This window comes from Lissotriton vulgaris, chromosome 5 (assembly GCF_964263255.1).
Source record: "Lissotriton vulgaris chromosome 5, aLisVul1.2, whole genome shotgun sequence".
Lineage (NCBI taxonomy): Eukaryota > Metazoa > Chordata > Amphibia > Caudata > Salamandridae > Lissotriton > Lissotriton vulgaris.
In genome coordinates this window covers 475351530-475379264 of record NC_141693.1, presented here as the reverse complement: position 1 = coordinate 475379264, position 27735 = coordinate 475351530, and positions in this window count along the sequence as shown.

Below are 27735 nucleotides of genomic sequence, written 5' to 3'. Positions count from 1 at the left end.
TAGCCGCTGGGGACAACACGATGCATGAGCTGTTACAGGACTTAGCAAAGTATCAATATCCATTGGTACTGCTGATGGGAGTGCAAGACAGGTATCTAACACGCATTCCTCTCCTCATAGCACACATCGTAGCACAGGTAAGATGCAGGTCTGCCATATATGCCTGAATGAAAGAAACCAGGTCATTCATGTTCAGATCTCTCAGCCTGGCCAATCCAAGGACTCTAGTTATGCGGTCCTGGTAGCGTACTGCTAGGATCGTTTCTTCCATCCTTGCCGGAGTCATGTCTGTGTTTTGGCTTGCCATATCGGAGCAGGAGGGTCAAAAATAAAATGCCTGCTACAAGTCCCAAAGTTAGGGGTATGCCGCCAAAGACTGAATGGACAAAATTAGGAATAATTCCCAGGATTGCTTTGAATGGTGTTAACAGTCCCGAAAAAATCGTCTTAAATACGCCCGAGATACCTACGGCATCTGACATATTTAGAATTTGGCTAAGCATTTCTGTGAAATGCACGGGGCAATTTGTTGATAAAAGGTCATGTATCTCTGATGTTGTCCTTGCAACTTGGAGATCATACGTCTCTTTTGATGACGTTATGGGCACTGTTGTCTGTAAAAGCACAGACTTCATTCTGCTTAAAGTATCAATTCGTATAGAAGAGACATTCAAAGGAGGCCAAATCGGCATCTCGGAATCTTCAGGGCCGTTTGGAAAGAATGCTTGCATACAGCAAGTGACCATGGAAGTTACGCTTACGAGATATGCTTTCCCTGGCACCAAGCCACAACAGCTGTGATCCGTTATTAGAATGTAACTCCTGTTAGAAAGCTGCCTAAAGAAGGGCTCTATCTGTGTTGCAGGTGTGACATGTTGGTGGCATGAAAGGTTGTTTGAAGTTTCTTCACAGGCTCCGTGTAAATTAATACCCTGGCACAAAAGTACATTTTTGTTGCTGTCACTATAGCATGTGTGTGTATATGGTAATTTCCATGCTGACTTAATGTACCCTTTACCCAATCGTTCATACTGGCCAGTCGGTATATACTCAAGGCAATTTTTAAATTGGAAAGTTGTTATCGGAATTGTGATAATCCTGTGATAATCCATTCAATGACAGGTCTTTCTGACATTGTCAATGGTAATCTCTCAAGTTTTTCAATGCTCAGGATTGTATAGTCTGCTCCTTTCTGTGCCAAGCTGATTTGTTTATCAGTAAGGTTAAAGATGGAAAACAATGACGTTGTGTTGATTAAACGCCATGGCACATAGCCTGAATGAAGATTTTGCAGCGTCCAGCCTAACTGTACAATAGAACGCAATTTTGACTGGCCATGCTGTAACATTAGCAAGTCTTTATCTATTATATCGATGGCAGATGATGCAATACTGTCCAGTGAATATATTCTGGAGGACAGAGTCATTAACCCATTGTCCACAACAGAAAGTGATTTTTCCAAATTAATACGATCAATTTCTCGTATTTTTTCAGCTGTTTCAATTGGAGTTTCTTTCCAAGCCTCGTTGTATGCCGCATATATGCTGGCCGCTATGAAGCGTTTTTGACGCTGTTTGCGTGGTCCCATAATGAAATCGCGCAAATCAGCACCATCTTTAAGTAAAGATAAGTGTTGCTTAATTTCTGCCAGTGTGGATGATTCTAGCCATTCAAGGCACAGTTTCCCTACACTGTATGTTGTTACTATCCCTGGATGTTGTCTCTGGGAGTATCTAGGGTCAGGTCTGGCCATTTTTAACCCCTGTGTTGTGTTCAGAAATCTATCTTGACAGCTATTCTTGTCAAAAGGCCAGATTAACCACTTTTTCCAATCAGGATGTGTTCTGTTTAGATGTAAAATTTTTGATACGTCTATTTCAATATCTGTTGTTGCATTGTCAGGTATTGGCTTTGGAATAGATGGTTTGTTTAGGTCTTTAATCTTAGCTAGGCCAAGACAGGTTGTTTGGAGAATTGTGTCATTTAGGAACATTATTTGTTCTGGGATCATGCAGGCTCGAAATAATGCTTCTAGGCCTTGTACCTGCCAATCTTTTGTACCCCAGATTGTTTTCATAAAATACTTCTGAATATATCAATTTAGTATTTGTCAGCATTGTCTTCAACCCTGTTTTATCCAACAGTTAATAATAAAACGTTTCTGCATCACTTGTGTTAAACCCGGAGAAGTACTGGAATTTCTCATAGAATGTTTTCGAACTACTTTTAGGTGGAGTAGCACAATGTTCCCATTGGTTATATTTAAAAACATTTCTAGGTTGTGCAGATTTATGTAAGTAATGGTCTCCGTAATGTGAGAAGCAGTACATCTGTTCATAATTAGACGAACCTTGTGAATAATCATGTTCTGTAAATTTTGCTGACAACACTAAATCTGACATCATATTATTTATACTTTCAAAATCCCAATCATCAGAGAATGTACTCGGTTTTACAAAGTCACTTAATGAAGCCTTGAACTGGTGAGGATATTTCAAGATTTCCACCGGGCCATATACTTCATAGTCATTCTTGTCCCATACTACCCCGCCGGGTATTGGAATGGCTGTTACATTTACTGATGATAGTCCTCTTTTCTTCACGGGAGATGATTTGTGTGGTTTTAGAACTAAGTTGATGTTCTGACTTGCTGTGTCCATTGAACTGTATTTCCCTTCAATGAATTTTCCCAAACAAAGTATCATGATGAGCCAAAGCAGGAGGAAAAATACACCTAGCCCAAACCAAAACGCTAACCATGGAGAAATAAGATACGTTTTCTTGAGTTGATGAAAGAGTTCTGTTGCTTTTTCTTCAAAAGTCTTTGTTTCTGGCGTCACTTCAGGGTCGTTTTGATCTTCAGAAAAGGTATCGAAGTTGATGAAGTAGCCAGAGGCAGTTCTGTCAATTGTAGGAATTGTTTTCCCAATTTGTCTTTCGGTAGCACATTCTGATGCCACATCATTGTAGACTGGTGTTTCATGACGAACTGTTTCAATCTGTGTTTGAAGAGGCACGAGTTCCATGGCATTATTGCATAGTCCCTCTCTGTGCACTGCAGGTTTATCAAATGTGATTAGTCATTCAGTTTGAACCTCTTGGATTGTTGCAAATTTGGGTATTCTGTTATTTCTTGGGAGTCCACTTGACCTACTGTTGATTATAGGCCACATGCTTGTGGTTTTACCTGGCCGATTGATACAACTCTGTTCTCCTTTTTACCAGCAAGAGGCGGTAGTACTACTGATCTTGTTCCGTTGATTGCCAAGACAGGTACAGCTTTTCTGTAAGAAGGCCCAAATTCCTTCTTCACCGCTATTTTCTCTCTGACTAGATCCCCAATCTTTGGAATCCAGACAGGTCTTGCTGGGACAGGTGGTGTGTCTTCAGTGGTAGTTGGCTGTTGCTTTAACTTTATGTTGCTTAAGGATTTTCTTGTTTCATTCAAGTCCTGTAAAACAGCCAAGCGATCTTTGATGTCAAAGTCTTTATTCTTATCTTTTACCACTGAAGCCTGAATATCAAGATCCTGAATATGCATTCTAGTTCCGAACAATAGTTCGTACGGGCTGAAACCTTTTAGAGAATTTCTTGGCAAATTATTTAGACTAAGTTGGACACTTATTAAATGTTTGACCCACCCATCACCCGAACCTAATACCTTCGCCGTTATAGATTGCTTTATGTCTCGGTTTTTTCTTTCCACTACACTGTTCCCCTCAGGGTGTGATGGACAAGAGTATCGCAACCCAACGCCCATACTGGCCATGGCCTCCTTATAAGCTCGAGAGCTGAAAGCAGGACCCAGGTCAGAATGGAACATGGCAATTGCGTATGTGCCGATAAAGACTCGCAGATCTTTTATGACAGTTTTGGCGTCAGCCGAGCGCTGGGGCTGCATTTTCTAAGTGAATGTAGTCTTAAACAATTAATAGGACGCTGGTTTGCATATAGACAGCATTACGCTACCTACATACCAGGCCATGGCATTACTGCGCTTGACTCGTTGCTGCGATCTCTGTCACAGTCCGGACAGTTCTTTACATATTTATAGTGGTGCAGGCTCATCTCCGGCCACCAGTACTCTGATTGTAATTCGGTCAGAGATTCTTTCATCTGTTTGTGCCTTAGACCTTCACCCATGTGTGCATCTGCTATTAATAACTTTCTCCGGTTCGTGTTTGGAATTACCCTATCCCCCACTCCAGGGATTCGAGCAAAAGGAACGGAGCTCGCATCAATTACGTATGCATAATTGAGTGGATAGTTCATGGGTAGTGCTGCACAGTCGCTTTTTAAGGACGTTTTTACTGCCAGCATGGTTTCCCCGTCTATGTATTTTTCTGAACGGTTTTTTGTGGCTACGGAAGCCGGTTTAGTTGCTTCCGCTGCGGCTGTAATAGCCAATGAATTCCCTGCAACGTGAACGCCATCACGTTGATGACTCAGAGTGTGTATCACGTGAGTCTTTTGTAGTTCTTTCTGTAAAAGAACTACTTGTTTCCAAAGCATTTTATGCTTGATTGTGGCACCTGTGTCATCTTTGTAATCATTTTTAATCCAGCTCTGCAACTTATTATTATAAGAGTTGACGCAAAAATGCGAATCGCACACGATTAGTGTCGGGAATTCACGTTCCAAATTTTCAAGCGCCATCTTTAAAGATCTAGTTTCAGCTCGCTGAGCCGAGCAATTTCTCAGTGATTCAGTTTTTGTTATTTTCGGTCTGAATTTACCGCAGAGCCAGCGACCTTTAACAATCGCACAGGCTGCATCGTAGGATTTATTTTCTACATTGTAGTGCTGTACAAATCTGTCTGTGTTGATTATACAGGAGTATTGTTGTAGAGCATGGGTACTCACAAACTTTCTCTCGGGGGCCAAATTTACAGTGTGGTTTGTGTCCGAGGGCTGCACCGGTGGGGGAGGGGTCAGTGGGGAAGGTGCGGTGCTAGAGCAACAAAAAAAACTGTGACCATGAGGTTGATCATAGGTCCCTGAAGCGGACGCCTTCGTCCACTGAGCCACCAGACCCGGCATAGACACACATCTCTCCCCCTCTCCCTCTCTCTCCCTCTCTTTCTCTCTCCCTCTCTCCCTCTCTCCCTCCTTCTCCCTCTCCCTCTATGTCTCCCTCTGACTCTCTGTCTCCCACTGACTCTCTGTCTCCCTCTGACTCTCTGTCTCCCTCTGACTCTCTCACTCTCTCTCTCTCCATCTCTCCATGTCTCCCTCTGCCTCCATCTCTCCCTCTGTCTCACTCACTCTCTCTCACTCCCTCTCTTCCTCTGTCTCACTCACTCTGACTCTCTCCCTCCCTCTCCCTCCCTCTCCCTCCCTCTGTCTCCCTTATCACTCTGTCTCCCTCTCTCTCTCTGTCTCCCTCCCTCCCTCTCTCTGTCTCCCTCCCTCTCTCTGTCTCCCTCCCTCACTCTGTCTCCCTCCCTCCCTCCGTCTCCCTCCTCCCTCTGTCTCCCTCCCTCCCTCTGTCTCTCTCCCTCCGTCTCCCTCCCTCCCTCTGTCTCCCTCCATCTGCCTCCCTTTCCCTCCCTCCCTTGCTTTCCATCCCTCCCTCGCTCTCCCTCACTCTCCTTCACTCTCCCTCCCCTCCCTCCCTCTCCCTCGCTCTCCCTCACTTTCCCTCCCTCACTTTCCCTCTCCCTCTCTTTCCCTCCCTCTCACTCTCCCTCCCTCTCCCTCTCCCGCTCCCTCCCTTTTCCTCCCTCTGTCTCCCTCCCTCTGTCTGACTTCCTTTCCCTCCCTCCCTCCCTTTCCCTCCCTCACTTCCCTCCCTCCGTCGCTCTCCTTCCCTCCGTCGCTCTCCTTCCCTCCCCTCCCTCTGTCTCCCTCCTTTTTTTTTTTTAAAGGCTGTCTGCAACCAGAGCTCGACTCAGAGACTCTGCTGCCTGTGGGGGCCAGGCGATTTCTGCCATAGTCAGAGTGGGGCTGCAGGGGCGCTGAGAGGTGAAAATAGCCTCATTAACAAGCTAATGGTCTTTTAAAGACTTGTGAAATGCTTGGGTGTGGCTGTGTGTGCGCGCCTGGAAGCTGTCACGGCCCTGGGGGGGGGGGGGGGGGGGGGGGAACTGGAGGCCCGGGTCCTTCACAGTGACCTCCAGTGCCAACATCAGGCCGGTCTGAATCTCAAAAACCACTCGGCATCACAGACGTTCAGATTCAGGTGCTCTGCCGACTCACCTGCCCGGAGACGGCCACTGCGCTCTCTGCTGCAGGCCGCCTGGCTTCAAGGCGCATAGACACCGCCGCACAGACCCCGAACTCCGTGCCTTCTGCTGTCCGTCACCAGACAGGACGGGACAGAACGAGAACAGACCACACCGTGATATATTGATCTGAAGGCTGCGAAAATGCACGTTACTGAATCTCCCTGGAAAAGGCCGCATCGCAGCACGAGGGCAGGCAGGGGCCCCGGAGCAGCAACGGGGCCCGGCGCATGTCTGGACAGCTCTGACATCCGAGTTACGAGCTATCTGCCATCAATAACCTGGCAATGCCCGCAAGGGAAACTCCCCTCATTCACAATCCACCCACCTCCCCCATCACACACCAACAAGGAGATCCTTTGGGTTCCGCCAAACTGGACACAACACATCACCGGCAAACTTATATTTTCGGATTTAGTTTTCCTAAGGCTGGCTGCTTTTTCTTTCTTATAGTTTATTATTATTATTTTTTTTTGCAAAAGCAGAATACACCTAATTTGTGTAAACAGGTCGAAATTTGCACGTTACATTATGATTTCGCATGGGAAACGTTGACTCATCCTGTTCACATTTGAATTTTTGCATCTGAAGGCGTAATTTCGTTGTATTCTTGATGATAACGTGTGATAACTCTCTAAATCCCTCCCTCTACATTTCTTAAAACAATAAAATTGTGTCATCACTCAATGGTAATGAAAAAAGTACAGTTGAATTGTGACATCACAATGCCTGCCACCAGACCTAGCAGTTGGCAAACATTCGGAACTACAGACAGTTTAGAAGTGACTTATGAAAACTGCGTAAAAGGTGCCTCGTAAACTGATTTAAAGCTGTTTTTATTATGTTTAGTTTCATAGTACAGATTCAGCAATTATTCTCAATACCTAAAACAAGAAAGCACATGAGAACAAGTATTTAAAAGAGGGTTGGTGGAAGGTGATTGTGTTACACGGAATAAAATACTCCCTGTCATACAGTATGACAATATTGTAAGTAAGCATTCTTTAACCTCATAAAGAAACTCAGCCTTACGCCTCTTTCCTCTGGATAGTCAGAGTTCCTTGTTGATTTGCAACCCCCATATAATGTATTATGAGGGGGCAGGGTGCCTGTGTGCCCCCCCCCCCTCCCTGGCTGTGACAGCTTCCAGGCACGCGCACACAGCCGCACCCAAGCATTTCACAGGACCATGTTAATGAGGCTATTTTCACCTTTCAGCGCCCCTTCAGCCCCACTCTGACTACGGCGGAATTTGCCCGGCCCCCACAGGCAGCAGAGTCTCTGAGTCGAGCTCTGGTTGCAGACAGCCTTTAAAAAAAAAAAAAACTTGGGTACGATGTCTGAAAGGTCCGCGGGCCGCCAGGGAATGCTTGCCGGGCCGCCAGCGGCCCGCGGGCCGTACTATGAGTACCCCTGTTGTAGAGGAAGTATTAACGATTGGCAGAGGATATTCTTGTTGATAAGTTAAATCATTCAGTTTTTTCATGTGCGGGGCGAAATAGTATTTCACGTCTTCCGCGCCAAGAGAATTTACCCACTGTATCCATTTCGGATCCAGTGACACTGTAGGCAGGTTTACTGGGCTGAATAGCGCCTCGAAGGCGGATTCCGCTGTGAAGACATTGATCCTTTTGCCATGTGCTAGTTCTCGTTCTTTCGCTATAGCAGTTTGCACTGCCTTCACAGTATTTTCTGTGAGACTGAATGTTTTTTCTGCTTGTGTGTACAAATGTGATTTGTAAGCAATTGGTACCGTTTCTCCCTCATTAGAGGTCAGGTACGTGAATCCGCATCTTCCTGGGATGAATCGGATTACAAGAATTCGTGTATTGTCACGTGTGTCTAATTGTGTTTTTGCTAACATGTCTGTTTGCAGTGATCTCAAAATTTCTGTGTGTTTTTAAGTCCAGTTGATTGGTTTAAAATCAGGTTTAATTAGTTCGTAGAGAGGTTTAACTCTCTCTGCATAATTTAGAATGTAAGTTCTTCCGAAATTCAGGAAGCCTAGAATTGATTGTAAGTTCTTCAGCGTTTTTGGTGCTTGGAGTACAGCGCACTTCTCTAAGAAGTTGTCCGCTAGGCTTTTTCCTTCACTTGATAATTCGTATCCTAAAAATAAGACTGTCAGATGGGCAATTCGAGACTTTTTAAAGTTGTATTTGTAGCCCTCTGCAGCGAACCCAAGTATTATGGTGTTCACCCTTTTCAAGTGAGTCTCCAAGTCGTCGTCTGTTAGATAGATGTCATCAACGTAAGATAATGCCTCATCATCATATATTTGTAGTAACTCTGTTACTCTTGCTGAAAATAGTCCTGGGCTGTTCTTGAATCCCTGTGGGAGCCTACAGAAATGTTTCTGTGACCCCATTACTGAGAAAGCGGTCAAGTATCTGCTTTCTGGTGCAATATTTTGACAAAAGAAACCGTTAGATATGTCTAATGTCGTTTTATATTTTTTTCCGAACTATGTTATTCATTAGTGCAGCACTATGCGAATTTTGTACTGCAAATGTTTTGCAACATGAGTTTAGGTGTCTGTAGTCCAAAACTAGACGATATGAATCGTCCGGTTTGGAGACAGGAAACAAAGGATTGTTCATTTGAGAGGTGCATGTTTCAATCACCCCCTGGTATTCAAGTTGATCTAAAATCTCCCTGACCTGTTTTTTAGCTTCTTGCTTAATTGGATACTGCCTTTGTGCAGTCGGTTGACTTTTTAACTGGATTTTGTGAGGAGGAGAGTCCTCATCCCATCCTACATGATTTTTATATAATGCTGGTGTCTTGGCTACTGCCCATTTCCTTGCATATATATATTTAGTGTGAATCGGAATGTGATTCGAGAAGGCAGGCATAATCATTTCTTCTCCACGAGGACACTCCCTGACAAACTCCGGGGGCCAATCCTTTTCAGCTAGCAGGATGTCATAGCCTTTTGAGAGTTTATCCCAAAATAGACCCCTTATTTTCCTAGTCTTATCTCCCTCTATACGCAGTGTTATTTCGTATTTCTTATGAGGTTCGCTAACTCTGGTGTCGCCAGTTTCTACTTGAATGTATTAATTCATGTCCACTGTCTCCAGATGACTCATCAGGATCTTGCGAGCTATGGTGATTTCTGCTGCACTGTCTAGCATTGTCTGTGCCCACTCCCCGTTTTTCAGCTGTGTCCTCAGTATTCTCGGCATGTTCGATTACTCTAATACTGGCTACCTTCTTTCTTGGAAATTGTGATTTTTTACTTTGAGCAGGTAACTTGTCTTTGGACTTGGTGTGCTCTCCTGGGTCTGACCGTCCTCTTCTTTCCGATTTCTGCGAAAAAGATTGAGAGGGACGTGCATCAATACTTTGATATCTATCAGGCTTCTTCAAGTTATCCCTATTTCTAAGGTTATATCTTTTCTCAGAGGGCTCCCTCTGGGGAGACTGGTGTTCTCGAGTCGGAGTTCTTTCCCTCCGTCGAGGAGACCTTCCTCTGGACTGGAAAACTTTTTCCTTGGGAGTGGATTGTTTATTTCCATCCCAGTTCTTTTTAGGAGTGTTTGAATTATTTTTAATAAATAATTTTTCAGGATTTTCGAGTAGTTGGGGTTTTACTGGTTTCCCACCCAAGCTGTCTCTTCCTAATTCTTCATAACATTTTTCTATAATTCTGGCAAGCTCAAATGGTTGATCTGTTATATCTGTTTCTTTCAATTTTTGGCGGATCGCCACAGATGCTGCTTCTCCTTTTATGTTGGCTAGTAATATAGCCGAGACCTGCTTGAAGTCTTTCAGTAATTTCATACCAAGAGTTAAAGCAGATTCTGGACCGTATTAATTCTGAATCTGTTTTAGCACATCTGGTATTACCGCCATTGACGGAACACCATGTGTTTTTGTGTAAATGGAAGCAAAGACTGTTCCCCAAGTGTCACAGTCCTCCACGTGTGGTGCGACCCCCATTGGAAGGCAGATGGTCAGAATTCTGTGTTTCTCAATAGGGGTAGTATTCGGAAATACTGCCTCTATTTGAGTAATTTTCTGCGCTAACCAGAAAGGAATTTGTTCCCGTTTTATGGGTGTTTTACCAAGACATGATTGTATGTTCTGTGGTGTAATTTTATTTGTGTTCCCCTGATGAGTGGTCAGCTGTGGTACATTAACAGCTGTTTGGACTGTTGCAGTCCGCATTACATATTGGACTAACTGTCTATGTATTTTAATTAATGTTTTTAGCTGTGCTAACAGCTCTTCGCGAGACATTTTTTCAATGTCCGGATGTGGTGTGTAGGTGGCTAGAACCAGCCACGTTGCTCCTGGTCTACCTAGTGGACCGAGCCTGGTAATATGATCATTGTGTTTTAGGGCGCCTTTAAACCAGAGCAGGTACTCTTGGTATTTTAATGGGATTTCAATCTCCTCGAAAGGAGTGTACTCATCCAGTAGATCCTCTATTTTGTAATAGTGGAACTCGTGTGTTGCAGCGTTTGCTGCTGGAAATTTTATCCAAGAATAGAATACCTGTGTCTGCCGATATTCGTGTGCCTCTATCACGAAGACGACTGTGCCACCCTGTGTGGTCAGTCAATTTTCTATAAGTTTTAACGTTATAGTTTTTCTTATGTTGACCGGGATGTTTATTGCACCCGGTTCATTAACACTGGTGTCCCGCTGATTCGCATCTACTGCGGCTTCAGCGGTCCCGTTGTCTAGTACTGACATTGTATAAATGAAAGTTTTTCAGAGCAGGTCTCCAAGGAGACAAAGATTAGGTGCACAATATTTTGGAACACTGTATCCTTCAACGTTGAATAAACCAGAGCTTTACATAGGAATCTCTTCCTACTAAGTTCGGGCGGATTTTAACCTTTCACCCACTCCATACGTCTATTGGAGTATTTACGGGAGAAAGGGTCTGTGTGAAAAAGCACGACTGAGTTACTCTAACGTCTTGCGTTAGTTTTATCGCCTTACCAAACGTTGGGCGCCATGTAGTGTAGTTCCTATTTTCCCTATAGGCCCTGCGCATTGGAATAACATAAACAGCAGTGTAGACGTAGAAGTGCGGTCTTCCAGGTCTCTACTGACTATGTTAGACTTAATTGGGTTTGTACCAACTAGCTCAGAGGTCACTGGAAACTTTCTTGACTGAATAGGAAGTGAGCAGCTCCCCTGGGTCAGACAAGAAGGGATTCAGTTTTCCAACAACCGCATAAACACGACAACTTTGCTCCTTAGAATAAGAGTCAATCTCTAGAGTCGTGTGAAACAATAGACAGCTATTTCACTCAGTCAGCCTTGCAAGAATTACTTTCACCAGGATGCAGAGAATAGAGAGACGGGAGTTTTTGGACATAAGACGTCAATAAAGATGTCACTAAGAACCGGTCGTTCTTACAGTGCTCATTAGAGTTCTATTACTAATCAAAACAAAGCAAGCGGGGCTTTCCCAGGTTGCTGGGGGTTTTATCTGTTGAAAGAACTCGGTGTGTAATCTAGGAATCTAAGATAGTGGCTTCTGCTGTGTCATATACTGTAATGAGCTGCAGAGACGAGTTTCTGAAATATGGCTCTGATCGTTTATGTCATTATAGGGGTATGGATTGATTATAGCCGTATAGGGATATTGATCGGGGTCCTAGATAAGAACACGACATGCTCACGTCTCACTATCACATTCAAGTAGCTGGATAAAAGTTAACTAGATACATTTTGTCTAACAGGTCTGAATTTCAATTGTACTGTACCCTTCATAGTTCACATAGACAATGAAATCCTGGGCGTTAGAATTTGAATCTGATATCCTCTCCACAGAATTCAAGTGGTAATCTTGACCATAAATGAATGAAAATAAAAAAATATTGTAAAAAAAAAGTAAAGACAAGTCAATACAGCAAAGCGTGCATAATTTAATTCTATAGGCGTGCAGGAAACTTTTGGAAAGTAGGAAAGTGTCGGAAACTAAACTCAATTAACTGTCCAGTAGAAGAAATGTGAATTAATCCTCACACCCACATGTACACTAGACATAGATTACAGAAGCTATATCAGGAGTAAACCAAGGGGGAATTGGGATAGGAACGTCCAGATACATCAACATCTTTTCAGTGTGTGTGTACCGGTTCCAATCCTTTTTGTATATAACAATTCTATACACAATCAGTTAGTGTTAATCTTTAACACTTCAAGGGCCAGATGTATGACCATTCCATTTTGCGTGTCGCAAAATGCGACATTTTACAACTTGCAATTTGCGACTCGCAAAATGGAATTTATAACAGTGTCTCACACACTTTTTGTGATTCCTAAAGGGGTCCTAAATTACCTGCCTCATCAATGTTCATCAATATTCACTAGGCAGGTAGCAATTTGCGACCAATTGGGACGAGCCAGCACTCGCAGTGATAGTGGCTTGCTGTGGTCAGCAGACCACAATGTTTGTGACTGCTTTTTAAATAAAGCAGTTTTTTTTTTAAATGCAGCCCGTTTTCCTTAAAGAAAAACAAGATGTATTATAAAAAGAAAAAAAAGAAAAATGAAACGTTTGTGTAGTCAGTGGTCTGTGGGACCCACTGCCTGCTCTTAAAAAATATTTCTACATCTATTCGCAAAGGGGAAGGGGTCCCCTGGGGACCCCTTCCTGTTTGTGAGCGGCTTACCACCTACTTGAAGTAGGCAGTAAACTACTAGTGTTGTGTTCACAAAACAATGGTGCATACCATTCTGACTCACTATTAGTAAGGGACGCCCTTGGCACACCCCTTCCTATTAGCGACTCGCAAACACTATTTTGCAAGTCATCAACTTGCAAAATAGCGTTTGTACATACCAACACCCTTTTTAGCGGAAGCAAATGGGCCAATTTCCCGTTTGCAAGTGTAAAAAACAGTCGTACATCTGGCCCCAAACAACTTACTGTTTACTACTATGGCGCTTTTCTCAATTCCTTCTGTAATTCTATTTTCTGTATTCAGCTATTATCCCTTTATTGTAGTTCTGCAACTTTCTAATATTTTTACTATTGTCTCTACTTGCTATTTCTTGTTCCCTTCACGGAAATTCCTTTTGCCAGGTCTTAAGACTTCGTCTTACACCACAAAAGTTATTCGTTTTCGCTGTGCTGTTTGTACCTTTGTACCAACTGGCTTTTAAAAAAAAGGTAACTTCCATCAAGGTCTACAATGTTCTCACTCTTCGCAACAGTTCCTCAAGCGGTGGTTTCTTTCACAAGATTAGTTTACACTTAGGCCCAAATTATGTGTATTCCACCACCAAACCTTATTTTTTCTTTAAGGGTATTTTGAATGATTTAAAAAAGTAACTTTCACTTTTGTGTAAGTTTATTGTTTTTTTGGTATTTCACAGACTACGAGAGAACTCCGCACATAAAAATGCAGGACATGCCTTTCTTTTTATGCCAGAAGTTCTCCTCCCTGACTGAAGACTCTCTGCAGTCGTAAACTTACTATTAACTCGTAATTTGTGAATACCCCAAAAAATAGTACATTAACACAAAAGAGTAAGAATACTTTTGTGAATCAGGCCCTGTGATTGGAAGGGTGTGAGGATGTTATTACACAGATAACACACTTCTGAGCATTAAAGGTAAGCTAATGTTAACCACTTAGGCGCTGGTTATGGTATCTATGGGTGTAGAGTAAAACGTTGATTCAAGCACAAACGTTTTACCACAAACATTATAACTCCTCACTTTTCCCCTCACAGATTTTAAGAAGTCAAATCCATAGACGCCTATTGGTAGAAAATGAGCGGGGATAAAATCCGATACATGTGAAATTCAATGCAGAAAATACGGATTCCGCATGTAACTCCCCAAATTTCCGTGCAGAGACTCAGAACAAGTGGCATTTAAAGGAGCCAGTAAATTAGTATCCCCAGCTTATGTGTATTTACGGATGAGGTAAATATCACCCTGTATTTCAACACATTCATAATCGTATCCTTAGTAATGTCAGTGAGTTACACCTTCGCATAACCTCGAAACATACGTTTACGCCAAGGATATTCACCTTTATTCATAAGAGTTCCATTTACTTTTTAGAAGGCAGGTCCCTTGACTCAGTTCCTCAGCCTTGGTCCCTCGTCTCATTACTGTACAGTTCCACACAATGAATTTCACGCACCATTCGACTCACCAGGCCCTGTGCGAGGTTATTTCCTAACACTTCATTTTTGTATGATCAGCAAATCGTGTTGCTTGACTTTCCACTTAAGAAAAATAGCTCAAATATTATTAAAATATACAGAAGCAACATTTTCACTTATTGCTCACAACTCTGATTTTGTTAGCTGGGAACAGAGAAGCATATTACTGATCGGGCACCCGTACAGTACGGGCTTCAGAAATATTAAGTGCCAGGGGCAGGTGAAATTGATCAACTACTAGCACACACTGCTGTGGGTAACAACAACAGCAGAGGTGTGTGTCAGGGAGACTCTGCGTCTGTGTGTGCCCCCACTTAGCACATTGGAGTACAGCAACTAGTGGTGTTTTACCTGGCCCACTGTGGCCACGTGAAGGATGGCCCCTGGCTTTTGAGGGTCTTGCTAGCTAAACACCTTCATAAGTTGCTTAGAATTGTGGCAGTGAAGATGGAGGGAGGTTAGCAACTGTGCTGAGGGCCAAGAGGATCTGTCTGGGGAACCAGAGGTTCTGTAGGTTCCCTTAGATTCCATCCTAAAGGGCACATCCACGATTCACACTTCGAATCTCTCTAAGCCCTGTCCCACAGTTTGTTCCCTAGAAAAGCCTTTCCCATTTAACTGCTTAACTGGCACACAAATATCTTATCACATTGCCCCATATACTTTTGCTTCCATCAGCTCCTCCTATTTCATCATATTAACTTCAAGATTTTGTTATTGACACATCTCTTGTCATGGAGCACCCTGTGTATTGTGCTAAGAAGCTATAAGGCACTGTGGGCTAAGGTGACGTTAAGACTATTGTTGATAATACCATTGTGTGACATAAATATAATGTCCTGAATATCGTTCACAAAAATATCGTCCCATTGGGTATTAATTCCCAGCCATAAATATCCACCAGTTTCCAACTCCCTCATTGAAAAAAAATCTGAAGACCTGCATTTCCCTTTGCTTTGGTGCCATTGGTCTTTAACTGTTCCTTTCACCCACCTGTCCGTTTGTGCATTGTCTGATTCTTCTTTCTTCATATTTTCTACATTATTATTCATATTTTTTCATTTCTTCAACGAAATTATAGATTGATGTATTTGTTTCTGTTCTTTCTGTTGTTTTGCTGATTGTTGGTTTTATTTTGCATGGTACCACGCGGACATGAAGGCGGTAGTAGTGCTAGTGGTGGTGGGTAGGGAGTTGGCAAATACTGTAAATAAATAGCACATATACCCCAGGAGTCTAGCTCGTACCTACAGGAGCGCTTCCTACGGACGTCTAATGATGGCACAGTGCCACGGGATAGGGAGGAACGTGGCTCCATCGGTTGCATGTGGAACAGACCATTGTACCACCAGGGCCCTTCCTCTGGAGCATTTCTTATTACAGTATTACAGAAATGGTCTCATTCTTGATAGCCACTTGTGACATACACATAGCAGTGAACTCAAAAGGATATTTTTGCTACTTTGAGCGCCTTGGTTACTTTATTCTTGTGTTATAATAGCAACATATGAAACGGTCAGGCCAGCCACACCTAGGATGTATTCGCCATGGACGCGTCCGTATTACCCATTCTCTGGCCAAGAGGGAAACAGCCAGAATAACATACTAAGGAGACTACTGGCTAATTACAGAGAGATCTTCAGTTGCATAGTGCTTGAGGAGGAGTATTCAGGGGCATATTTGTGTATGTTTTGCGTCACACTTGCGCTACGCAATGGGACGAAAGGGCAACTCAAATCCTAAATAAGATTTATCAAGCCACGCAGGGCCACATTGCATGGTCCTGAGTGGCTTAAAAAATCCAGAATAATGGAACGCAGAGCAAATAGCTGCGTTGCGTTACTCTACACCAGTGAGGCATTCCATGGGTGGAGCGTGGTGTTGTAAGCAAACCTCAGCTAGGCCTACTTAGTGCAAGGGGTTCGCCCTTCTCTACACGGAGTCCTCAGACCATAGGAAGAATTTGGCAATGAAATTGGAAAATACAAAAGCAAAGTTTATTAAACCTTTAAAGGTGGTACTACAGTCCACACAACACCCTTCAGTATTGTATAGAGTAGCACACCGAACTAAAGCACATGGCCCCTTTTATACACAATGAGGGGGCTCAAAAGAAGGCGGTACAGAACACAAGAGCAGTTTCATGACCATACAAGGACATATTGGAAGGCACAATCGATAAGTGGGCGGAGTTAACAGTCTTCGGAAACTAGTAAACACATTCCTATCTGGATCTAATCAGTAACAGCCACAGACCCTACTGGGCATGTCTGGGCATGCTGGAAGTGGGGGATGCTAAATATAGCCTGTTGCCGGGCAGACTTCAGGCGCAGTTAACAAGGAGGTAGGGCAAAGCACATGGTGAGCACATGGCTATGTATGGCATACAAAATGGATGCTACAAATACAAAATGGAGTCTGTACGTTTGCTACGATAAGGGTCAAATACAGCATGTCTTCTGCTAATGCTTAACCCAATCACCGTTGATTTACAACAGTGGGTGTTCCCAAGCATCTATCTATGGATTTCCACACATTCCAAGATTTACCATTAGTGTTATACCTGGGAATGCGTTGAAAGGCTATGCCTCCCCAGGTGAGGCTTAACAAGGAGAAATATCTTTATTCCTCCTTGTTACTTCCTCTTTCTATGTGTGCTGCATTCTGCAGCACACATAGAAAGAGGAAAATGTTCACAGAATTGTTTTGTGCAGGAAGGTGTCTCTTCCTGCACAAAACAAGCCGCTAGGCTGCACCATATGTGGCAGAGCTAGGAAATGATAGGAAGCGCTGTATATAGTTAGGCACAGCACATTCCGACCCTTTCCCTATCATGCAGTGCAGCAAGGTGACTTGTTGCGCTGAGTGATTTTGTAATAAATATGCCCTCAATATTTTCCATTACATTATTAGTACCAGGCATTTGCCTTATAAGGACCACAACAGCACATTAACACTCAAAATAAAATTTCCAGTTTTCTCTCCATCTTCATTTCTGCTAACACCTTCACACTCACTAACACCCATGATCAGAACTGCTAAATCCTGCTTTTTGTAATTAGGTCAGCTATAGCTGTCTTGCCCGCCTTATGTTTTCCCATAAAAAATCGAAATAAAAATACGAGGTGTTTCTGCCAGCTCTCTGTATCCTATGGCTACTCAAATGTCAATAAAATTAAGCTCACTCCAACTACAGTACACTGGGTTAGCCCACTTCTGTCATTAGATACCTTCACTTTGAGAAGATGTATTTTGCATGTGAACATATATGCACCTGAAAAATACTACCCCAACTCTAGACCCTTGAAGGCATTTGTATTTACCACTGATAACTAGTACCTATGCATAGTATGTTGTCAATTATGCACACTATAATAGGGCAACCAGATAACCCACAGGAGACTGTATATATATGTTTCGTCAGGCATTCATATCATGCCATACCGACTTCTTCAGGACAAAATAAGTTATCTTCTTGAAAAAGGGGTATATTCTTCAGTAGGAAAAACAGGATCGAGACTCCACTAGCTCAAGGAAATCGTAATATGTATCCACTGTCATAAACCAAAAAAAGGTATAGGCTCCAAGTATGCCCGATCACAATCCATACATCGTATATCTCCTCCACATCAGTAGTCAAACGTATCAATATTGTATTCCAAGTCTTTTAGTCAGTTATAAACATCTTCAAAAGTGTTAATCAGACGAACACAGGTACGCGTCAGTCTGCTGTCTCTGTCAGCGTGTACGCTCACTCCGGCATCAAAAATGGCATAACTGAAGAAGTCGGTATGGCATGATATGAATGCCTGACGAAACACGTGTTGGCTGCTGCAACCCTTTATTGATTGGGAGAAGTGTATAATAAAATCGGATCTACACTGTGATCAACGACGATTCTTGGTGTCTCAGTTGGAGTGACTCTTTGTCTAAATCAACCTGATTTAGATACAATTTTCTTGATTTGGATTACCTGGACATTTACTTGTGACTTGGATTGATATTGTATATTAACTGTGGAATTTGGAGTGCTCAGCAAGGAATTATTAAGAGTGTTGCACCTGGAACTTATGTTTTGGGTTTGTAGGGAAGAGGGGTGACCTTCCCTTCCTTGCTTTGAGTACCCTTTTTTATTGTACGTACCTTACTTTTTGCCATACCTATGCCGTGTGCCTGAAATCATACCTGGTTACCTCCATTTATATTGTCTGCGTTAGGTTTCATGTGGGTATTCCGGAGCGGGGGGGGGGTGTTTCGTCGCAGGATTGCCTCGGAAAAGTGCCTAAATGAAATCTACAAGATTTCATTCAGTCACTTTTCCAACGCCGCTGCGTCAAAACCTTGCGCCTGCTTAAAGCAGGCGTAAGGCGTAATGCCCCATGTTGAGGTTAGGCCAGGTTGGAACAGTGCTGGAGTTGCGTCGCGCCCGAGACACAACTCCAGCACTGCGCAAATCTTACTCTGGCAGATGCAACATGTATATGTTTATCCTTGTGCCATGATGCACCGCATTGTAAATCTGGGGCACCCCTGCTAATTTGCAGAGATGCGCCAGGAAACGTAAATATGCCCCATAATTGTATACAAAAAATACCCTGAAGTAACAATATTAAAAAAAACTGTAAAAACAAATATCTGCTAAGCTCAATTACCTACTAACCTCTTTTGAAAACCAAATTCTCTAGAGGAAATACATTTTTTACAAACATATAGCAGTTGTGATTCAAGTGACAACGTTGTCAACAAGTACATAAGAGACCATTTTCAGGACGAAGTGTCATAATACATAAATATATATGGACCCTTGTCAAATATTGAATGTCTACAATTAGTCAACTGAGTCAGAAGAATCAAACCACAGATCCCAGCATCAATGATTGCAATATATTGAAAACAAGCAGTAGCCAAATGAAACATGCCACCCTCATTAAACAGGCAATCAACTGTGCGGTGCGTTGCTCCCCGTGACGATTGATTTACCCGGAGTTTTCTTTTTTGAATTATTTATGCGAAATGTTGACGCTTAAATCACAACAACTGCTATATGATTATGCAAAACGTATTTCACCTACAGAATTTGGCTTTCAAAAGGGGTTAGCTTGATTGAATGATTTTCGTGGTTACTTGGCTATTCATTGTTGTATGAATTGTAAATATTCAAGGAATACCACGGAAAAGTGCAATTTACTCAGTAATTTTTTGGATATAATGTGCCTTATACTTTTGATATAATATGATACAATCTATGGAAGAATTGAAATATATATGAAAGTATGCCTTGTATGCATTTGTTTATGTGTATGAATAGTACAAATAACATGTAATTTTTATCTGACTTCAATGGTCACAATGTCACCTGTGTGCCCACATTTGTAGGTAGAGGAAAGGGCAACATGATTGATTTTGAGCTCATTTGTAAAGATCTTGCCCAAAAACTATTACATTACGAGGAGCATCCCCTACCATTCATTGACCACTACCCGATCATTTTAAGTTTTGATACTCAGTTGCTTTTGGGCTCTAGTGATTCACCAGACCTCCTGTGTTACTATTCCGCCAAACAAGGAGAACGGATAAATGGGATCGTATTGACCCATGTCAATTCTTTCAAGACCAAGGGGCCGATTATGATGTCGTCGGAAAGACTCCAAACAGGAATTGTATACTCCAAATCCGATTCGAAACCAATGTTTCCGACTGAATCAGATACATTTCTGACCGACCGACTACGATGCAAGGAAACCATTTGGACTGTCTGATTCAGTTCCGATCGGCATTCAGACAAGGCGAGTCGTTCAGAGCCGAATCATTCAGCTCTATGGACACGGTTTCTGACTGACATGAAACAGCAGTTGGAATCTGACTTTGGAGGCCCGTAGAAGGCCCTCCTACACCTGTACTCCTCTGGTTGGGGCCCATGGGGGTGCCCAAGGGACCCCTCTTTCCAACCATGCGCAGCGTGGGAGGCACCATGAGGTGCCCGCCATAGGGTGCAAGGTTTTCCCCAACCACTCCTTTTTTCAATGGGAGCCTGTGTTCTCGTTCGGAACATAGGCTACCATTGAAGTCAATGCGAGTTCGACCACACTATGCTCAGAAGCATCGTAATCGGTCGGTCGGACTCGCAGAACCTGGTTCAGTCGAAAACTATTCCGAAACCGATCCAGTCTGAAGAGTTTCAGACTAACTTCGCAATCGACCCCTTAGTAATAGAAGCTAGACAGGATATTTATCAATGTCTCTCCTCTGATGGTGAACCTAGTAAGATCCGTGATAGACACACAACAATATGTGAGACAGCTATCAACTGCTTTCAAATACTAGGCCATCTAAAGAGCATACACAGCAACCCTGGTTTAATTTGGATTGAACTTTAGCCTTAAAAGCTCCTAAAAAGCCACCAACACAGTCCAGAGCAATATTGAGATCCATCAGGAAATGCTATAAAAAAGTAGGAAATTAGGGACAAGGTATGGGAAGACCTACATAAAGCGGCCATCTAAAAGACGACAGGCTCTTTTGGGTGGTTATAAACCAAACTTTTTTACTGACGCCCCCCCAAATGCTGCATTTTAGAACAGGAGTGGGTAAGTCACTTCTCTAAAATTTTAACACTAACCACAAACTTTATGAACATCACATGGAACCAGAAGTTGATCCAATCTTTTTTGATGACAACTGGTTAAGCTAATTAATTAATCTAATAGCAGTCACTAAAGTTAGCCAGAAAGCTGCCCCAGGCAAAGTCCCATGCTCCGATGGAGTACCCATTGACCTGCTAAAATCCATACTGGAATTTTGGGCGTATTAGTGACTAATGTTTTTAAAGTAGTTGTGAAGGGGGGCGCACTTAACACCTGAAGGGAATCCACTCTAGTCCCCATATTCAAGAAAGAGAATAGGAATTGCCCCATGAGTTATCGCCAGCTTTCTTTAATAGATGCCACAATAAAAACTTTAGGATAAATTATCTTGGAAAAACTTTAAGTATGGGCAGAAATGAATTCCTTTTTCTCGAAGGCTCAATATGGTTTCCGTCCAGGTTTGGGGGCCTTTGAGCAGGCACCTAACTTATCACTTATCATGGGAAAATATGTCTAGGCCCGGAGTGGTTCACTACACATTTCGGATATGGACCTCTCCTGTGTTTTGATTTGGAGTGCAGGGGAAAGTTGTGGTCTCTGATGGAGGCAGCTGGGGTGGACCCATTATTGTTGAAGCATATTAGGCGGTTACACTGAGATACTACCACCAAGGTCTCTCACACACAACAAGGCGATTGTACACAACCCATAAAGGTAGTCAGAGGAATCAGGCAAGGCTGTATAATGGCACCTTTTCTGATTTTTATTCTAGATTAATTCTTTAGACAAAGCCCTGACCTCATCTAGTGATGATACTCCTAGATTCGCCTCTCGGGCAGTCTTAGTTCTTTTATATGCAGATGACGCAGTTTTAAATTCATGCACAGCAATTGGTCTTCAGAAACTTTTAAACGGTTTTATTAGTTTTATGACAAACCTAAGTCTAAAAGTAAATCATCACAAATCATTTATTTTAACTTGTGTTCAAACAAGACACCAAAACAAACCCTTTTTGTTGGCGAGACCCCAATCACTAAGGATTTATATTTCAATTATCTAGGTATCCTTTTTAAAGAAAGCTTGTCATGGGGCGGAATGACCAACAATAGAACACAGAAAATGGGAGTAGGATGCAAATCTATTCATAGATTCGCAAATAATTGGGCTACAAATCTAAACAGATGGAGCTGGCGGGTGGGGTCATGAAGCGCCAGCTAAAATGCAGGCCTTTGAAAACAAGTTCCTCTGCCGGATACTGACCATCCCTAACTCAACCCCAAGCTTTATCTCCCACAAAGAATTGTGTTTGGGCTATTTGGAATACAAAGTTTTAATGTCCCACCTTTTACTGTGGGTTAAAATTTGGAGTACCCCAAAAGCAGGTTTTTCGAGAGACATTCTGAGTGATTGGCTGAAGTTGGACAATAGATATTCTATCCTTTGGCTGGCATATGTCAGGAAATGCTTTAATGGCATGGGCATGACTAGCCTTTTTGAAACTCCAGATAGTATTGAGTTCCATACTAAGGCCAAAGTTAAGGACATAAATTCTCATGATGAACGAAGAGATTACAATTGCAAGATTAAGCCTTTTAACTTCAAGGCTTACCAATTTTCCAATTTCCAAAATACCTGGAGTAGAGCAGTATCTAGTCTGGGTGAAAAAAACAAAAAACAGGCTTTACCTCACAAGGCTCAGGTTACACTCAATTCACTATTTTTTCACATTGCCTAACTCTGGCTCCTGGTCTGAATTCCTTCCAGGCTGTCCATGCAAGAATGTTTTGCCCCAAATGACAGTGCATTTTATGTTTTTTTGCACTCTGAATAGCAGCTTGAGAAGACGTTTCTTACAACCACTTTTAAAGCACAAGCACTTTACATCACACCAAGTGGGGCTGATCTTTTTGAAATGCTGAAATACTCATACACTTTGTTTCTCTCCTCTAATTGTATCATGTCTGCAATAAAATTGAGGAGGAGGTATGCTTTATAACAACAATTTATTAGCCCTGATGAGATTGTTCACAGTATTTAAATGAAAGTTAGCCTCCAAGTGTGCCCATAAAGAAATTATTATATCATTTACTAAATTATATTTTATGCTGTTTTTAAATTCATGTTAATCGATGTGTGAGGTTTTCACAATACTCTTTGATTGTGGAAATCAACATGATCTATAATGTATTTTTAAATCTTTGTTTTTATAGACATTGTTATGGCCGAATAAAGACTATTGAACTGAACTAAACTCTGTAGGAATAGTATGTAATTGAGTTAAGCAGATATTTATCTTTCCTGCTATTTTTTTAAATAATCTTCCCTCAGGGTTTTTTTGTATACAATTAGTATGGTGTCAGGGCATACGTCGATAAAAATAAAGGCATTTATTTCAATCTGCAATATTGACTCATTATAATAAACCATATTTCCATCATTGAAGATGTACTGACCCAGAGATGGCTTGGGAGTAGCTATAAGGTCCTGGTAGGATGATTGAAGTGTCCAGTAAGAGCAAAGTTGTAAATACTTATAACAATGCAAGAACTTTCAAGAAGGGAACAAAACGTTGAGCAAGTCAGGTTTCAGTGTATCCAAAGGAGGGGAGCAGGAGACCTTGAGTGAAGCTCCTAGATGGAGTCATGCAGATCTGTCATTGCCCAAAGCTGCTGCCTCCAATTACGCCGTTCCTAGGGAGTGTGTTAGAGAGATTAGTGCGGGCTTCCCAATGTTGTGGACAGTTAGGTCCCAGAGGATGAAGGGCCTGATTAAACTGCTCTATCCTCATTTACCAGATTATTATTATTACACCTTTAATTACTTACTTTGGTGATTTTGATTTACTCTATTATAAGCAATTGTGACTTAGTTCTTACCTGCGCCATTATTGTGTGGGCAATACATTATAAATATACATGCAATTATTCTGCTAAGGTATATTCATCATCGCAAGATATGTGTTTGTGCTAGTATTTCATTAACGCTAAACTGTATTTGCTACTGGTGTATTACTCTTTACTGAGAGCCTGATTATGATGTCAGAAAAGGGGGTGGTGATGAACAGAGTGTCTGAGTTAAACAGACCACTCTTACCCAGTCCAAAGATCAGGGCTTGATCCATCACCGTTATTTATCTCACTGCCCCATCCCAGCTCAGAACCTGGCTATATGCAAATCAGTCTGTCCCTGGCCCAGTGCATCATGGGAACAGGGCAGACTAAACTACCAAGCCAATTCTTCACCAGAAAGGAGACAAGCTACCGGGGACCGGTTTCTGGCATTTCAGCCTTCTTCGGCCCGGCTTGCTTGAATCCTGATGGAGCAGTGAGAAAGGGACTCATGTCTGAGTATACCCTGCCACACCTATAGTGGCCAAAAACGATTTAGAAAAGGGGGTGGTGATGAACACAGTGTCTGAGTTAAACAGACCACTCTTACCCAGTCCAAAGATCAGGGCTTGATCCATCACCGTTATTTATCTCACTGCCCCAGCTCAGAACCTGGCTATATGCAAATCAGTCTGTCCCTGGCCCAGTGCATCATGGGAACAGGGCAGATTAAACTACCAAGCCAATTCTTCACCAGAAAGGAGACAAGCTACCGGGGACCGGTTTCTGGCATTTCAGCCTTCTTCGGCCCGGCTTGCTTGAATCCTGATGGAGCAGTGAGAAAGGGACTCATGTCTGAGTATACCCTGCCACACCTATAGTGGCCAAAAACGATTTAGAAAAGGGGGTGGTGATGAACAGAGTGTCTGAGTTAAACAGACCACTCTTACCCAGTCCAAAGATCAGGGCTTGATCCATCACCGTTATTTATCTCACTGCCCCATCCCAGCTCAGAACCTGGCTATATGCAAATCAGTCTGTCCCTGGCCCAGTGCATCATGGGAACAGGGCAGACTAAACTACCAAGCCAATTCTTCACCAGAAAGGAGACAAGCTACCGGGGACCGGTTTCTGGCATTTCAGCCTTCTTCGGCCCGGCTTGCTTGAATCCTGATGGAGCAGTGAGAAAGGGACTCATGTCTGAGTATACCCTGCCACACCTATAGTGGCCAAAAACGATTTAGAAAAGGGGGTGGTGATGAACAGAGTGTCTGAGTTAAACAGACCACTCTTACCCAGTCCAAAGATCAGGGCTTGATCCATCACCGTTATTTATCTCACTGCCCCATCCCAGCTCAGAACCTGGCTATATGCAAATCAGTCTGTCCCTGGCCCAGTGCATCATGGGAACAGGGCAGACTAAACTACCAAGCCAATTCTTCACCAGAAAGGAGACAAGCTACCGGGGACCGGTTTCTGGCATTTCAGCCTTCTTCGGCCCGGCTTGCTTGAATCCTGATGGAGCAGTGAGAAAGGGACTCATGTCTGAGTATACCCTGCCACACCTATAGTGGCCAAAAACGATTTAGAAAAGGGGGTGGTGATGAACAGAGTGTCTGAGTTAAACAGACCACTCTTACCCAGTCCAAAGATCAGGGCTTGATCCATCACCGTTATTTATCTCACTGCCCCATCCCAGCTCAGAACCTGGCTATATGCAAATCAGTCTGTCCCTGGCCCAGTGCATCATGGGAACAGGGCAGACTAAACTACCAAGCCAATTCTTCACCAGAAAGGAGACAAGCTACCGGGGACCGGTTTCTGGCATTTCAGCCTTCTTCGGCCCGGCTTGCTTGAATCCTGATGGAGCAGTGAGAAAGGGACTCATGTCTGAGTATACCCTGCCACACCTATAGTGGCCAAAAACGATTTAGAAAAGGGGCTGGTGATGAACAGAGTGTCTGAGTTAAACAGACCACTCTTACCCAGTCTAAAGATCAGGGCTTGATCCATCACCGTTATTTATCTCACTGCCCCATCCCAGCTCAGAACCTGGCTGTATGCAAATCAGTCTGTCCCTGGCCCAGTGCATCATGGGAACAGGGCAGACTAAACTACCAAGCCAATTCTTCACCAGAAAGGAGACAAGCTACCGGGGACCGGTTTCTGGCATTTCAGCCTTCTTCGGCCCGGCTTGCTTGAATCCTGATGGAGCAGTGAGAAAGGGACTCATGTCTGAGTATACCCTGCCACACCTATAGTGGCCAAAAACGATTTAGAAAAGGGGGTGGTGATGAACAGAGTGTCTGAGTTAAACAGACCACTCTTACCCAGTCCAAAGATCAGGGCTTGATCCATCACCGTTATTTATCTCACTGCCCCATCCCAGCTCAGAACCTGGCTATATGCAAATCAGTCTGTCCCTGGCCCAGTGCATCATGGGAACAGGGCAGACTAAACTACCAAGCCAATTCTTCACCAGAAAGGAGACAAGCTACCGGGGACCGGTTTCTGGCATTTCAGCCTTCTTCGGCCCGGCTTGCTTGAATCCTGATGGAGCAGTGAGAAAGGGACTCATGTCTGAGTATACCCTGCCACACCTATAGTGGCCAAAAACGATTTAGAAAAGGGGGTGGTGATGAACAGAGTGTCTGAGTTAAACAGACCACTCTTACCCAGTCCAAAGATCAGGGCTTGATCCATCACCGTTATTTATCTCACTGCCCCATCCCAGCTCAGAACCTGGCTATATGCAAATCAGTCTGTCCCTGGCCCAGTGCATCATGGGAACAGGGCAGACTAAACTACCAAGCCAATTCTTCACCAGAAAGGAGACAAGCTACCGGGGACCGGTTTCTGGCATTTCAGCCTTCTTCGGCCCGGCTTGCTTGAATCCTGATGGAGCAGTGAGAAAGGGACTCATGTCTGAGTATACCCTGCCACACCTATAGTGGCCAAAAGCGATTTAGAAAAGGGGGTGGTGATGAACAGAGTGTCTGAGTTAAACAGACCACTCTTACCCAGTCCAAAGATCAGGGCTTGATCCATCACCGTTATTTATCTCACTGCCCCATCCCAGCTCAGAACCTGGCTATATGCAAATCCGTCTGTCCCTGGCCCAGTGCATCATGGGAACAGGGCAGACTAAACTACCAAGCCAATTCTTCACCAGAAAGGAGACAAGCTACCGGGGACCGGTTTCTGGCATTTCAGCCTTCTTCGGCCCGGCTTGCTTGAATCCTGATGGAGCAGTGAGAAAGGGACTCATGTCTGAGTATACCCTGCCACACCTATAGTGGCCAAAAACGATTTAGAGAAGGGGGTGGAAGGGTATTCTCAGATGTGAGACCCTTGCTCATTGCACCATCAGGATTCAAGCAAACCGGGCCGAAGACGGCTGTAATGCCAGAAACCGGTCCCCGGGAGCTTGTTTCCTTCCCAGTGTAAGAATTGGCTTTTGTAGTTTGGTTTGCCCTGTTCCCATCATGCACTGGGACAGGAACAGACTAATTTGCATACAGCCAGGTTCTGAAACTGGGATGGTGCAGTGAGCTAAAAAACGGTGTTGGATCTAGCCCTGATCTCTTGACTGGGTGAGAGCTTTCTGCTTAATTCAGAGACTCTGTCCCTCACCACCCCTTGTTGTAAATATTTTTGTCCACCCTAAGCGTGGAAGGGTATTCTCAGATGTGAGACCCTTGCTCATTGCACCATTAGGATTCAAGCAAGCCGGGCCGACGACGGCTGAAATGCCAGAAACCGGTCCCCGGAAGCTTGTTTCCTTCCCAGTGTAGGAATTGGCTTGGTAGTTTGGTTTGCCCTGTTCCTATCATGCACTGGGACAGGAACAGACTAATTTGCATATAGCCAGGTTCTGAACTGGGATGGTGCAGTGAGCTAGAAAACGGTGTTGGATCTAGCCCTGATCTCTTGACTGGGTGAGAGCTTTCT